The sequence below is a fragment of the Oncorhynchus mykiss genome, chromosome 27, assembly GCF_057628025.1.
Source record: "Oncorhynchus mykiss isolate SJ-2025 chromosome 27, ASM5762802v1, whole genome shotgun sequence".
Lineage (NCBI taxonomy): Eukaryota > Metazoa > Chordata > Actinopteri > Salmoniformes > Salmonidae > Oncorhynchus > Oncorhynchus mykiss.
In genome coordinates, this window is record NC_143048.1 from 12390190 (window position 1) to 12403771 (window position 13582).

Consider the following 13582-nt stretch of genomic DNA (forward strand, 5'->3'; position numbering starts at 1 on the left):
TTTATAACTATTTGGATTTAATATCATCACCTCTTGAAGAGCATAGTTTGAACTACACAATTCCAATTATTCAACATTTAACTCTATCAGGGTTATACATCAATTGATCATGTATTTTCAGTTACATTAGGGTAACCTTATCTGTTTGGCATTAAGCTAGCAACATGTCTCATTTAGCTTGCTTCATACGAGATAAGGCTTTTGGAAAGAGCTTGACATCGTCCTGGTTAAGTTGTCAGTCGGACTACTGTCATCACCAATATAGATGACAAGCAAATCAAACCATATTTGGATATAGTCATCTGGTTTATCCCATTAAAGTTAGCTTGTTAACTAGCCATATTGATGTGATCTGGTATTAGCTAAGTAGCCAATGTGTCATGGTCCATCAATCAATGTCTGTCAGTAGCAATCTGGATTAAACTATTTAAAAACAATGTGGGATAATGTTAGCGAACTTCTCTATATAGGCCTATGTTGGTTGGAGAAAAAGTACATTAGGTCTACTTACCACTCGTGTCTTTGACATCATTAAACTGAAGATTAATATTTATCAAATGACTCTCTGTAATTATTATTACGCGATTAAACTGATTAATCATGTAACTGTAAGTAACTAGGAAGTCGGGGCACCAAGGAAAATATTCAGATTACAAAGTTATAATTTTTCTAAAATAACTTTTCAGATATTTTCATATCTGATCAATAGTCTTCTGATTAATTAATTATTCTTTACCTCACATTAGTCTGATTCCAAACATTGTAAATTATTGGTTATCTGCAGGAACCCAGTCTTCACTATGAGTCATCCATACATCAATTGTCTTAAATAATAGATTTATTAACTAACTAAACAATCACAGAAGTGCACACACAAACAAACAAAGTAAATATGGTTACAATAAATGATAGGGGAATGTGCCCTAGTGTGCTAAACTGGCATGGCGGCTTGTTAGACAAAAGGGGAGTGGGGTTCAGCTGAGAAGTCACTACAGAGTTGATAATTAGAACAATTGAAATGCTAATCCTTTGCACATAAACCCTCACTCATTCGGGAACAATTGCAATCAATATACAGTGGGGCAGCCACCAATTGTGCAATTTTTCTCACTTAAAAAGATGAGAGAGGCCTGTAATCTTCATCATAGCTACACTTCAACTATGACAGACAAAATGAGAAAAAATTCCACAAACTCCCATGAGTTTCACAAAATTGTACCAAACGGACCAGTTCGTAGCTGGATTCTTCACAGATCTTCTATACCTTCTCCAGAACATAAATGTTGTTCGGACCTCAAGTTCTGTGAGGTGGAAGAAAATCATTTGTTCTCTTCTATGAAAACTCTACTCTCTCTATATACTGTGGCCATGAGGAGATAATCTCCTCCAGGAATTTACGACCTCTCTCTGACCACAGCAGCCTGGGTGTAGGAGACAGGGAGAGGGGGATGGGGCTTGCTGTACCCAAAGAGGGCAACGTCATGACACCACTATGTTTAGCTAACTGTACACAGTTTCCACCGGTAGCTTGCGAAGTAAACATAATCGGCAAATGCGCCCTTTGACACAGTTCAGTTAAATGCATTCAATTGTACAACTGACTAAATATCCCCTTTCCCTTCTGCTGCCTGACAGGCGAATGGAAATTAACATAAACCACTCATACTTGTCAGGTATAGTTTACTTTTATTTTATATAATCAAATATCCAATTAATAGTGGCCAATATGGATAGATACCGTGAGGTTACCTACCCTCACATATCTGAAATGACATGATGAATTGATATTTACTGATCACTGAATGCATGCAGTTACTTACTGTATAACTCTGATGATAGAGCTAAATGTGCACAAGTGTTTTGCATGGAAAAATATGATTTGATAATTCAACCAAATAGTTTACATTTATTTAACAATCCCAACGGCACACAGTTGTCAATGGTTTTTGTGGAGCTACGAGTCTCTTTCCCCCCAGCAGGCAAATCGAACACTCATTCATTTATTATGACATTTTATTGATAAAAACCTATAGTCACTGCAGGGACAGAGGTGTTGTTATGACAAACAGGACCATTCAGCTGCACTTTCCAGATGTTCTGTCTGAAACATTTACAGCTAAAACCCACCTCAAGTCCCTGAGTGCCACTTGGGGTTTCAGTTTATCTTTCATATGCGACAATATGTGACATCATGGAAGTACAGACACCTAAGGCTCATTAGTATTTGATATGGCATGGTTAAATATAAATAATTTTCCCGTGTAGCAATGATTGACTTACAGTATTTGTGTTTTAAGGGGTAGCATATGATTGTGAGAATCAAACCCGACAATCAAGGAATTATGTAGGCCTTTTGAAACATTGCTGTCTGCTGATATATCATTCATGCTCGTACAGCTACAGTTATCATTCATAATCTGGTTGGGGTATATTATCTTATCTAGCCACAGTGGACACCCCTGCTGCACTCCATACTCAGCCTGTATGGGTTGCAGTATGGAGGCATCACATCAATTAGACAGAGTGAATGTAGAATGACTGGGGCTCAGTCTAGGGCTCTCTGTGGACTTCTTTATAAGACAGGTCTAAGGGGATCTCATGACACTGGCTTATCATGGCACCGATGGAGAAAGAGTGGGAAAGCTCTCGCAAAACCACAGCTGCCGGGCCCAGAGAGCAGAGAGAGAAATGGCAGCTCCGGGTCAGCCTGTCTCCAATGACGGACGCACCTTATCTGCTTTTCCTCAATAGCTACTACATCAGTTTAGACAGTCCTCCGAAATTACTTCCATTGTTGTCTTCAGATGTAAGGAACAGCCTCTACAGGGGCTTTGTCATAAAATATTCTATAATATTAGCCAGACAGATTCAGTGAAGGGAACACTGAACTCCTCTGGTAAAGTGACTTCAATGGGTAGAGGAATTCTTCACATGACAGACATTCAATGACAGCAACATTATTACTGTGTGATTGTCCAATTGTTTCACTATGAGAAAAACTATTATATTTTGATTGCAATTGACAGGAGGATTAGATCAAAAAGCCTTGGAGACGGGATGATGTAAACATTCTTTTTTTCTCAAATGAAGAAAATAGCTGTCCAAGGCCCTATATATTGGCGAGATAAAAATCCATTATCGATGCTCAATATTGCACTCCATGTCTTGGCTCTTAAAGTAAAGAAGCTTTGTGTGTGTGTGTGTGTGTGTGTGTGTGTGTGTGTGTGCGCGTGTGCGTGCAAGGGGGAAAGAAAGTGGATTGTGAAGCCTTGAGCGATGTTTGGGTAGAAGTTACAGCAGTGTTGAGTCAGATTCTCAGTTAAAGTGTGAAAATATACATCTCTTTTCCCAAAGACCGTCAAGGCTAAATCTCAGATCTGTGAAGCAGGTTTTAAAATATGCCTGTTATGTCTGCCAAATACACCTTTGCATGCTGAGCTTTCCAAGGGGAAAATGGGTCAAAAATCTGAAAATCGAAAGCTTTCTAAAGAAGGGAAAAGGTCATGTATTGTTTAAAAATGGCCTTTGTGCAGATTGCCATGTCTCATTTTTGATTAATTGAAAATGATACTTTTTTCAAAGTATCTCTCTTTTTCAAACAAGCATTGCAGATCTGGCTACAATTTCAATTTCATCCCCCTGAAAAGATAGAACAAATATAACAACAAGCAATATGGCTGAACTCAAATCTGCTGGTTTATAAAATACTTGTATGGAAAGATGTTTGAAAAGGGTATTTCGTTTTTATATGATATTCTACATTGTAATGGTAGAGTTATGTCTTTCATGGAGTTTTCAGAATTGTAAGGGAAGGTCTGCTCAATCCAAGAGTACAACCAATTGATTACAGCATTACCCCAAAAATGGAGGAGGCAGGTGGCAGTGGAAGGAGGTAGGGAACTGGTCAATCTGCCCAATATAAAGCATCAAAACTGGCGGAGGAATAGAAATAGATAAAAATAGCATAAATAAGAAAGTATACCAGTTTCATTTGAGGACCAGGATGTTGACAACTGTGCCATACAGATTGCAAAATAGTTTTTCAGATTCCATGGTACGAGTTTATATATACAATGGTACGAGTTTATATATATACAGTACAATGATGCAAGATTCAAGACTTCAAGATTTCAGCTAAAATTATTATATAGAATTCTTTGCACGAACAAAATGTTGAATATTCATCGAAGCTCTGCAGATTTTGTTGTGAGGATACAGAGTCAATAGACCATTTATTTTGGTATTGCCCTCAGGTAGCCTGTTTCTGGTCTCCGGTTCAGGAATGGCTGAAAATGCATAACATTAATCTAAAATTGACCTGAGAAATAGTACTGTACTGCTGGGAGATCTGGAGAGACCGGGTCAGTCGATTTACTAATATACTAATACTCTTAGTAAAACTATTTATCTTCAACTCTGTGGATTCTATTTGATTAGAAATTGTACGTTAAACATCACAGCATACTTGAGAGATATATGTTGCGTAGAAATCTGAAGAGGGTGGCCAGCAGAGATAGGTGGGATGGGCTGAGGGAAGCTGAGGGTTGGGATGTGGAATTGAAGACAAGTGGGAGTGGAGTTGCTGGGCAGGGGATAGAATGACGGTCAAAGATAAAAGTTTAAAAAATTAAATCTAAATAAAACATAACAAAAAGTATGTTTGAATGACACTGAGGGGCATTGTTGTTACAGCTAATGCCGGTTTTCCTGAGGCTAATGCCGTGCAGGTGTTTGGATGGTTGAGGGGCAGCTCTTGGGGAACTGTGGGGTGTCTTGGAGGGCTGATGGCCATTCGGTTGGGAGCTTGGGCCGGTTGCTGATGGATTGCGGGTTCGGTCCTTGTTTTTGACCTTGCGGGAGATCTGTCGAAGTGCCCTTGAGCAGGGCGTTGACCCTGGTTGCTTCTGTGTGTCACACGGAATGGGAGTCTTTTAGATGACTAATGTGATGTAGTTGTTGAGCGGCTTCACTGCAAGTAATTGTATGTTTTAATTATTCAATAAAAAAAAAAAAGGAGACATTCACAGCTTTTTGTATCTATAAAGTTCTAAGGGGCATTTAACACAGATGTTGTCTGACACCTCCAAATCCAAGGTACACTTGAAGTTGAAACGAGAGAGATAAGGGCAGAGGGTAAAGGTATAGAGAACAAAACTTATGAGATAAAAAGTCTAGTGTGTCAGGAAAAGTTTACTGTCATGCGTTGTTAACTGGCCATCACCAGAAGCAGAATATAGCTGGTCACACTAGATACACTCTCTGTTCTCCCAGAGTCATCATGTAGTTTCACTGCTCCCTTCCACCCAGAGAGGAACATTAGTATTTGTACAGAAAACTCCCCTAAATTCACCAAGATTGCCATTCTCCAACAGGAAACATGGTTGATGCCAAACCAGTTACACTCCCTCACAGTACCAATCAATACTCTTACATTATTAACAGGTCTTTTACGGCTCATGCCCTGCAGTATATATATAAAATCTCATAGTTAGAGGAGTTCATCCATGAGAATGATTAATTATGATATGAATATGTGACCATATTTGTCTGGGGCTGCAACAAAAATGTGTGCTGTTAGGGGTACTCAAGGACTGGAGTTGGGAACCACTGTTTTGCTACTACTACCGGAGAGCCTTTCTTTGTCTACACCCATTCAGCATCGTTCACACCCTCTTAAGCCTTAGCCCCACCCATCTCTTTAAGGGTTGACCCAAGCATTCTGTACTAACAACAGCAGTCAAGCACCCAGACACAAATGAGAGCGTTGGTGACTGCAACTGTGCTGTCAGATTGTCTGTTCGTAAAAACAAACACTGGACCCTCTGGCCGATAAGTAGGGTTGATCCAAACATTCAGACCTCACAACTGCAATCAAGCACCCAATCTAACTGGCTAACATTGGCTAGCTTGCTAGGTGTTTCCAGACACACATGAGAGAACACCTCATTCTGACCATTTTACTCACCCTAGCAGAGCTGGTTAGGCTGTTTTCATGTTATCCCAAGCGGTGCGGACTGTAACTGTGCTGCTGGCAACAATTTAATTACACTTTTTTGCCGAAGTTTACTGACACTGGTCATATTCAGTGGGTGTTGAGCGTTTATACATTCAACTGTTATTCTGCACTCTGGCACACTCAGTTGAGAGTGCTCTGAAATCAGAGTAAATGGCCAGGCTGAATTTACGAACGCACACGAAATGGTTACTTGCATAGTGGAGTCTTTTGTTAAGACATGTAGCTAGCTAGCTAGGTAAACAATGAGCCACAATCCCAACTCATTACTCGTTACTACCCTTTGTGAATCTGTAGATAGCTAACCAACCAGGTTCCATATTAGCTAGCTAACATTAGGCTATAGCTAGCCAAGTAAATGGCTCTTTCTGTCAAAATTAGAAATGTGTAATATCTGAAAATGTAGCTAGCTAGACTATCTTACCCGTATAGATCATTCATAGATGGACGTGTCTCCTGTCAGATGCCATGGTTGCCCTTTGAAGATGAAATCCGGAGACAGGTGTTTTCTCCATCTCCTTAGGTATCATACACAAATTTCAAAAGTCAGTCTTCCAGAAAGTGGAAAGCAACACTTAGGCAGCTTTACTACACAATACATTAAAAAAATTAAAGCTGCAATAGACAGGATTACATAGACATACTGACCAGCTCAAATAGACAGAAGCATGCTATATGGTGGACCAATCCAAGCTCCTCTCTCGGTATGTCCAGCCCACTCATTATCTCAGCCAACCATGGCTAGCAGGAAGGTTGCTCACTTTTCTCTGGCTAAACCAACTAGACTTGTAATTTAACAATCGTATTCATATTTACAGATGGCATACACGTTTTTTATTAAGGCACATGAAAGTGCACATGTTCGAGAAAGCATTTCTGCCAAAAAAACTTTTTTTTTGTTGATATAAATAAAAGGTTACGTTCAAACTGCTCTCCTGTGAAGTAGTGACCAGCAACATACGCCTAGTTTCCTGAAACGGGTCACACATATCTGGTCTTTTGTTCAAGGGTAAGTGGAATATTGTGGATCCAGGAAACTCATAATCTCTGCTGTTTGGAGTTTGATGGTAGTTACAAAGCCACTGTATCCTTCATAATAGTCACTGGTAATGGCCATTACAGTGAGCTGGTACTCAAAAGAGAAGAGCTTGTGATATAATGACTGCTGAAGCACAGGTGAGTTTATTTTAGAGACGTGATTGCTACACTCCTACAAAGGCCCTCTAGAACCTGTAATACATAATAGCCTCACAGTCAAGCATACATTTCAGCAAGTCCAAAAAGTGGAGGTGATAGATCGTTTCCTGTAATGGACGCTACTAAGTAATGTCAGACCGTTGCAAAGATTTTGGTCAGACTATTTTGGGCTGCTTTTGGGCTCCAAGATAGAGACTTGCATGAAACCCAAACCGGCTGTGCGCATGTGCCATCGTGCATAAATGTATTTTGTCCCCCCACATCAAATGTGATCACTACACGCAGGTTAAAATATAAAAACAAACTCTGAATCAGTTATATTAATTTGGGGACAGGTCGAAAAGCATTAAACATTTATGGCAATTTAGCTAGCTAGCTTGCACTTGTTAGCTAATTTGTCCAATTAGGTAGCTTGCTGTTGCTAGCTAATTTGTCCTGGGATATAAACATTGAGTTGTTATTTTACCTGAAATACACGAGGTCCTCTACTCCGACAATTAATCCACACTTAAAACGGTCAACCGAATCCTTTCTAGTCATCTCCCTTCCCCTCCTTGGCTTTTCCTTCTTTGAACTTATATGGTGATTGATTGTTGTCTAAACTTTCATAGTATTACAGCAGCAGCAGCTGTAAACGTGGGCTAGGAAGGACGGACAATCTCTTCAGAAAGATGGTACTAAAATGTATTTGTTTTACCACACGACGATGGTACTACAAAGTATCCGTTCTACGACAAGATGTATTCCTCAAAGGACAAGTGAGATCTCTGCTGGGCAACCCAGCCTTCCATTTTCGACTAATCTATCGAAGCACAGCTCAGAGTAAATATTTCTTGCATTTTCCTTTTCCAAATAGGCGGTTATTTAGAATGCATAAGATTCTGTATTTACGATCGCATCACTTCATAAGGTCCGATAAAGACACAATCTTCCCACTCTTTCATTCAAACCCAACCCCCTTTCTTTGGGTAACCAGCCGTCACATCGGTTCCGTCCACTAGGGACGTTTTCTTGTATGACCCATCCTGTGTATATGTCATTCTGTGTGATTATTTCGTAAATAAATAATTAAACCAAATTTGGTATTGATGATTCAACTTGTTAGCCAGAGTTCGTGAAGATTTTTACAGCGTTTAGATGAGACTGAATAAGGTGACGATGGAAAATTGACTGCTATTGATATACAATATTACCAGGTCTTTAAGAGTTTATTCGGAAGACAACAGCTCTATAAACATTCTTCCGTGGTGCCCCAACTTCCTAGTTAATTACATTTACATGATTAGTTTAATCAGGTAATATTAATTACAGAGACATTATTTTATAAAATAGCATGTCATAACACTTAATCCATAGCAAAGACACAACACCTGTATGTCTCTTCTCTCTCAATAGGATGTGATTGGTGGAATGGCTGGACAAGAGGGACCATTTCGCTGACAGCTGAACAGAGAAACAACAGTTTATTAAAGGACTGTCAGTTTGTCTCCTCTATCTAATACAACGTACCCTCTTGTGAGTGAACAGGCTTTGAACAGTTAGCACGTTGGCTTGAGCATTGACGTTTTTCCACTTGCTGTTGTCACGTATACTCCCTCTCCGGCCTCTAGGTCATCAGGCTGCTGATTATCCCGCACACCTGTCATCATCATCTCGCGCACCTGCGCCTCATGACACTCACCTGGACTCCATCACCTCCTTGATTATCTTCCTTAAATCTGTCACTCCCCTTGGTTCTTTACTCAGGTGTTATTGATTGTGCATTCATGTCAGTGCATTGTTTGTGTTTCGTGTTCATTGTTTCTTTTATTTATTAAAACACTTACTCCCTGAACTTTCTTCCCGACTCTCAGCGCACTTGTTACAGAATAACACCTCAACTAAGGGAAGCATCAGAGTTTTTTTTTTTTTTTTTTTGTGTCAGAGTAATGATGTCGGGTCCGGGAACTGCTACAGGCTCTCATGCCTCAACCAGATCACCAGGCTTCCCTGCTTCAGCCGGCCCGTCAGGCTCTCATGCCTCCGCCGGATCGCCTGGATTCCCTGCCTCAACCGAACTGTCAGGTTCCCGCACCCCACCTGACTCGACAGGTTCCCGCGCATCAGCAGGGGTGTCTACTCCTGATCCTCGGGTTTGTCCCCTTTGACGGCATCCTGCGGCTGGAGCCGCGCGTCAGGGAGGGGGTACTGTCACGTATACTCCCTCTCGGGCCTCTAGGTCATCAGGCTGCTGATTATCCCACACACCTGTCACCATCATTTCACGCACCTGCGCCTCATGACACTCACCTGGACTCCATCACCTCCTTGATTATCTTCCCTATATCTGTCACTCTCCTTGGTACTTTCCTCAGGTGTTATTGACTGTTTTCATTTTGATGCGTTGTTTGTGTTTCATGTTCATTGTTTATTCTATTTATTAAAACACTCACTCCCTGAACTTGCTTACCGACTCTCAGCGCACTCGTTACAGCTGTTCAGAATCTTTACGATTAACCTCTTGCTCCTACTTAAGACGCAGACGTCTCATCTAGACACCTGGAAATGCAAATGCGCTAAGCTAAATGCTAAATGTACTCGCTAAAACTCAAACGTTCATTAAAATACACATGCAGGGTATTGAATTAAAGCTACACTCGTGAATCTAGCCAACAAGTCAGATTTTTAAAATGCTTTTCGGCGAAAGCATGAGAAGCTATTATCTGATAGCATGCAACACCCCAATATACCTGAAGGGGACGTAAACAAAAGAATTAGCGTAGCCGGCGCTACACAAAACGCAGAAATAAAATATAAAACATTCATTACCTTTGATGATATTCTTTGTTGGCACTCCTATATGTTCCATAAACATCACAATTGGGTCTTTTTCCCGATTAAATCCGTCCATGTATGCCCAAAATATCTATTTGTATAGCCTGTCTGGTTCAGGAAAAAAGCTCTCTTCCAACACGCAACGTCATTTTTAAAAATTATATAAGTTGCCTATATTCTTTGACAAAACACTTCAACCTACTTTTGTAACCCAACTTTAGGTATTTGTAAACGTTAATAAGCGATCAAATTGATCACTGGGCGATCTGTATTCAATTGCAGCTACTCAAGAAAACAATGTCCTTTGTCTCTCTTCCAAAATCGATTGCTGTATGCTGGACGGAATGAAGGATCTATTTGTCATTACACAAAGGATTTTTGTCAATGAAAATTACGTTTTTGGCTACATCGTGTGGAAGCTGTAGGAACTGCAAGCTCCCTGCTATATATTTTTGCTTGCAATAAACAACTCAGAGACTGGCGGATTAATACTTTTCTGTGGTTTTTGTGACCAGGTTTTTCTTGGGATTTCGCTTGCTGTTCACGTTCTGTTATAGTCACAGACGTTATTTAACCAGTTTTAGAAACTTCAGAGTGTTTTCTATCCACACATACTAATCATATGCATATACTATATTCCTGGCATGAGTAGCAGGACGCTGAAATGTTGCGCGATTTTTAACAGAATGTTCGAAAAAGGAGGGGGTAGACTGAAGAGGTTTTAACAATATGAGTTGTGCCTTTAATCATAAAGATATTCTTTACGATGTGATCAATCATCTTCAAGGTTTATTTCATTTCCAATAATGAAAACTGTTAAAATCATAGAGGGACTTTTCATAATAATCACTGCATCATATATCTTTAGGGGGCTATAGTAAGTTACCAAATGACTGTGGAGTGCACAGTCCTTTAAGTGCTAGTGGTGGGAGTAGACAACAGTAACTCCATGAGTGTCGGCCATTTTAACCGTTAAATGTATAATAAAGCAGAAACTTGCTTGATTGTTGAACCACATTAGTCATACAAAGTATGAGGTCAGCTCCACCAGACTGTGTTCTGTATAAGTCAGCTCTGCCGGTTGGAGAGCATGTATCCCCTGCTGTTCTGGGTCGGTAATAGGCATAACACAGTGTCAATTTCACAGGAGCGTTTTGATTAGTACCTGGGCTTCCCTTGTGTTTAAAACAGGAATGGCTTTGTTTAATCCTTGCGCCACACTCATCGCCGCAACTCCTCCGAGTTTGGCACCTGCTCCCCACAAGCTCTTTGATCACTCCGTCAGCGAGGGGAAGATGGAGTGTGTCCTCCAGACAAACGAGGGACAATATCCCTGCCGCATTAATCAGTTTGCCTCCCTGTTTTATTTATATCAACTAAGACCTGATTATGTCACTGCTGCGTTTCTCTGACATATCAATTATGTCATGTGCTTTCCACCACAATAAATAATGAGCACCCTCTTAGGCATTTAATGGTGCATTTTTCATCTTCATCAAACCTCTTTCTTTACAACCTTCACTCAGAAAGGGGTTGTCATAAGTGGATTTTTGACATTTAGATTAGTATGGCAGAGGAATCTGTAAATAAGGGCTCTGTAAATGCCAGTCATAACCTGATTTGATGGAAAGTAAACAATAATTGAACCACGAGGATGTAGTATTATGGGGTCAGGGTCACTCTTGGCTTTTCATTACATCTCAAAGCCTCCTACCTCATCGTGTGTAAAAACGTGTGCTATACATGCTGTGGAGAGATTTGTGTCAATAGACACCCATCCACCTGTGATATTTTTGAAGGAGTTTATGGGGGGACTTGCATGATAGAACATGTCAAGTCAATTATTATTGTTAATCTCTTCTCAGTCTGCTATATCACTCGGTTGTGCGGTCTACAAAAAAAAAAACATTTTTGTATACCATTTTTCTACTCAGCGCAGTACCTTTCAATCTATATGTGTTCTCCATATCTCTTACAAAACAGCCCAAAATGAGAAATTTTCTCTCCTGTCTCTGTGTTTCACCCCAGAAATCCAATTAACGCTGGAATACAACGTCATGCGGAACCCTAGTTTTATGCAACTATTACAATGCAATGTCAAATAAATTAAATAAACTCCTAACTCCTAAAAGGCCTCAAATTTACTAGGGAAAGTATCAGGGATAATTTAGCCTGCCTGGATGCAGACCTGGCTATGAGACTCCAATAAAACCTTGCAGAGCACAAATGCTAGCCAGGGCCCTGCCAGTGTCAGAGTAATCACCTCATTCCACTTGTGTGAATATTCTGCAGGTTGTCTGGCATACATTAGTAACCTAACTTGTGTTTGAAGATGATCCCCTGTTTCTCTGCATTATGGAAGCGTCTACAGTGTCAGGGTAAAGAAAGACAGTATATTTATTCATGATCTCCCCGCTGGGCACAAACTGGTTGAATGTTTGTTTCAACATAATTTGTTTATGTATTGTGATGTGAAATCTACATTGAAAATGCATTTAGATTTGAAAAAAGTCATCAACGTTGTTGTGAGGGTGAAATGTAAACCACAGGATTATAACATCATGATAACCAATTTTCAACGTAAACAAACTTTCTATAAAATGTCACATTTTTACCTTTGAAACAACATCAGATCTTCATTGTTATATATTATGTCTCACACAGTTGCTGTCACAAACTCCACACAGTTGTCCCTGACAAGTTGGATAATCCCAGTGAGCATTTCCCAGTGAGCATTTCCCAGTGAGCATTTCCCAGTGAGCAAAAAAATGTTGTAGCATTCATATGAAAACATTTTCATCAGGTGTTTGCGTTGACTGACCTTTTTTTTATTGACAAATTTGGCTGAGAGTTTCCATTTGCAAGGGTGGAGACTTTGTTTTTGTCCGAACTGTCAATTTCTATCATGTATAACCCTATAAATGAATCCACAGCTGTTCAAATTACGCAAGGTTTTACATATGGGTTAATCAAGATTAGTGTTGGGTTTGTGACAAAGTGGGAAGTGGGAATTTACCACATATGACTGGGAAAAATCCACTTGAATGGCCCTCCAACTGGTAATTACTAGTGGGAAACTTGTCTATCATCCTGAGCTCTCACGTCTCCCACATGATGACCTCTGACATCACCTACTAAGGAAACAACTTTGATAACAGCATTTTCGGCAGTTAAATACAACAAAATATTATTAATAAAAAGCAATCTATTAATATGGCTTTTGAACACTATAATTTGTTTACACGCATGATATTTGTACTTTTAGTTAATGCTTTCCGCAGCTTGTTTGCCAATAGCCAATCAGCGTTTCTCAAAGATTTCAATGCACGTGAATGCATCCAACTGGTATTTACGACTTCATAACTGGCTAAATTCCTACTTGGTTATGAATGCAGCATAAAACACAATATAGATTGGGTTTGATGTATGCAACATGCTTAGGGTGTTAACGAGACCACCTTGCAAAAGAAAATGGATGCTCTTCATTATGAATTCCAGTCAGATCGTTGCATGTTTTTCTGTATTGATTGAAATAAGCATGGTAAATCCGATGGTGGT

The 13582-nt window shown here is 39.9% G+C and overlaps 1 long non-coding RNA gene across 1 annotated transcript; it reads left to right on the forward strand.

Moving 5' to 3' along the window:
• Positions 1-2807: 2807 nt before the first annotated feature.
• LOC149971233 (uncharacterized) lies at positions 2808-10513 on the forward strand. The gene is made up of 2 exons (XR_016492653.1): positions 2808-8725; positions 8821-10513. It is a non-coding gene; the product is annotated as an uncharacterized LOC149971233 (long non-coding RNA).
• The last annotated feature ends 3069 nt before the right edge of the window (positions 10514-13582 follow it).